The sequence below is a fragment of the Scylla paramamosain genome, unplaced genomic scaffold (genome assembly GCF_035594125.1).
Source record: "Scylla paramamosain isolate STU-SP2022 unplaced genomic scaffold, ASM3559412v1 Contig5, whole genome shotgun sequence".
In the NCBI taxonomy this organism is placed as follows: Eukaryota; Metazoa; Arthropoda; class Malacostraca; order Decapoda; family Portunidae; genus Scylla; species Scylla paramamosain.
The window spans coordinates 456,890-460,000 of record NW_026973670.1 but is presented as its reverse complement, the minus strand read 5'-3'; the positions used below and the strand labels follow the sequence as shown (position 1 = coordinate 460,000).

Here is a 3,111-nt window from a genome sequence, read left to right as displayed (position 1 = left end):
GGAGGAGGATAACGAGGAAGATACGTAACTGCAGGAGGAAGAGGAAGAGGAGGAGGAGGAATAGAGAGAAGAGGAAGAAGAGGAGGAGGAAGAGGAGGAGGAGAGGAGGAGGAGGAAGAGGAAGAGGAGGAAGAACTTTAGGGTACCAACATCCATCTTGACCATAATATCCAAGATCTTCCTCCTCCTCCTCCTCCTCCTCCTCCTCCTCCTCCTCTTCCTCCTCCTCAATGGTCAGAGAGGAACAAGCGGAGCAGAAATAGTACAGGATAGTCCCCTCTGGATAGTACAAGGGCAGGGGGAGGGAGGGGAAGGGGGGAGAGAATAGTCGTAATAGTAGTAGTAGTAGTGGTGGTGGTGGTGGTGGTGGTCATGGCGCCTGTCGTAATAGTAGTAGTAGTAGTAGTAGTAGTAGTGGTAGTAGTAGTGGTGGCGGTGATGGTGGTGGTGGGAGGAGAAATTGTAGTTGTAGTAATAATAATAATAATAATAATAATAATAATAATAATAATAAATTCGCCATTATGAAAACCGCAATCCTGAGGCCAAAACACACCACCTGTTATTTAACCCCAAAATTCTCCATTATCACCAAAAATACCGAGAATTTTCACATACCAGTTAGTTTTCCGGTAATTTTCGCGTCTTTTGGTTGTATTTCCCTGCCGGCTTAATTCCCGATGGCTGGAATATTTGCAGATGAAAAGTTTTAATGGGAATTGTCTCTCCCTCCCTTCTTGTTCCCTCGCCGCCATGTCAATTTGGCCAATGGTTCTATCTCATTTATTTTATTTATTTAATTTATTTTTCTTTTACGATTATTTTCTCCAGTCGAAAAATTAATAAAAGTTAAATAAAAATTATGATAAATAAATATTAAATGATAGTTATGGTGATAGTAGTGATAGTCTATTACTATTACTATTTGTTTTAGGGTAAAGGAACACATAATAAATAAATATAAATCAATAATATATATATATATATATATATATATATATATATATATATATATATATATATATATATATATATATATATATATATATATATATATATATATATATATATATATATATATATATATATATATATATACATAACCAATAGTAGTAATAGTTTTAATTATAGTAATATTTCTTATAATAAAAATAATATTAGCAGTCATTCCTTTAAGAATAAAATATATATATATATATATATATATATATATATATATATATATATATATATATATATATATATATATATATATATATATATATATATATATATATATATATATATATATATATATATATATATATATATATATATATATATATATATATATATATATATATATATATATATATATATATATATATATATATATATATATATATATATATATATATATATATATATATATATATATATATATATATATATATATATATATATATATATATATATATATATATATATATATATATATATATATATATATATATATATATATATATATATATATATATTAGCAGTCATTCCTTGAAATAAAAATAATAATAATTAATTGATTAAAATTAATGGATTCCTTTGAGACTAAAGTGAAAATAAAAAAAAAATTAATAAATCTGAAAATTTCAGTTGTTCCTTTATGAAAAAAAGTAAGAAAAATTGAGTCGTTCCATGTAAAAAAAAATAATGAAGAAAAAAATTGAGTCATTCCTTTAAGAAAAAAATAAATAAGAAAAATGAGTCATTCCTTTAAAAAAAATAAGCAGAGTCGTTCCTTCAAGACTGAAAAATAAAATTAAATAAATAAGAAAAAAAATTAGTCGTTAATTTAAGTTTGCAAGAAATAATAAATAAATAGGAGTCGTTCTTTTAAGATCGAAAAAAAATAAAATAAAATAAATAAGAAAAAAAAGGCGTTAATTTAAGTTTGCAATAATAAATAAATAGGAGAGTCGTTCCTTTAAGATCGAAAAATAAAATAAAATAAATAAGAAAAATGAGTCGTTAATTTAAGTTTGCAATAATAAATAAATAGGAGAGTCGTTCCTTTAAGATCGAAAAATAAAATAAAATAAATAAGAAAAATGAGTCGTTCCTTTAAGATTAAAAATAAATAAATAAATAAATATGAGCAGTAGTAATAAGTACCCCAATTAGGTGTAATAAAAATAACTTTAATTATCAAATACTTTTATATTGATAGTAACTCCTCCAACATAGAAAAGAACCAGAGAAACAGTCATTCCAATTATTATTATTATTATTATTATTATTACAAAAAAAATATTACTTGGACCTTTCAATAATAATAAAAATAATAACAATAATAATAATAATCATAAAAAAACAATAATAATAATAATAATTTTCGCATCCCTGGTCAAGACATACAGACAGACAGACACTCTTCTTATAATAATAATAATAATAATAATAATAATAATAATAATAATAATAATAATAATAATAATAATAATATTTTTTTCTATTTTTATTTTTATTTATGAATGCGAGAGAGAGAGAGAGAGAGAGAGAGAGAGAGAGAGAGAGAGAGAGAGAGAGAGAGAGAGAGAGAGAGAGAGAGAGAGATCGTTTATAAAAATACTTCTTTCTTTTTTTGCTTCATTTTCTTTATTTTCTTTAAATCTCTCTCTCTCTCTCTCTCTCTCTCTCTCTCTCTCTCTCTCTCTCTCTTTCTAAAATCGTCTCTATCTCTCGCTCTAAAAGCCTCGAGTCTCTCTCTCTCTCTCTCTCTCTCTCTCTCTCTCTCTCTCTCTCTCTCTCTCACTCGCTCGCTCTAATTTCCGAGAGCTATCTTTAACTTCCTCGCTCACTTTAAAGAGTCTATGGAGTTCATTTTCTCACTTTCTTTAATTTTTGCACTGGCACTGAGAGAGAGAGAGAGAGAGAGAGAGAGAGAGAGAGAGAGAGAGAGAGAGAGAGAGAGAGAGAGAGAGAGAGAGAGAGAGAGAGAAAGGAGTTGTAATTTGTACACATGATAATTCTCTCTCTCTCCTCTCTCTCTCTCTCTCTCTCTCTCTCTCTCTCTCTTTCTCTTTTCTTTCATTACAAAATTGTGCGGCAAAGAGAGAGAGAGAGAGAGAGAGAGAA

General features: G+C 27.3%; 1 long non-coding RNA gene across 1 annotated transcript in view; it reads right to left on the bottom strand.

Annotated features, from left to right (window-relative positions):
* LOC135096598 (uncharacterized) overlaps positions 1-113 on the bottom strand; it is a 2,448-nt gene extending 2,335 nt beyond the window's left edge. The window contains exon 1 of the long non-coding RNA XR_010264848.1: positions 1-113. This exon is cut by the window's left edge and continues 174 nt beyond it. This is a non-coding gene — a long non-coding RNA (uncharacterized LOC135096598).
* Between the last annotated feature and the right edge of the window lie 2,998 nt (positions 114-3,111).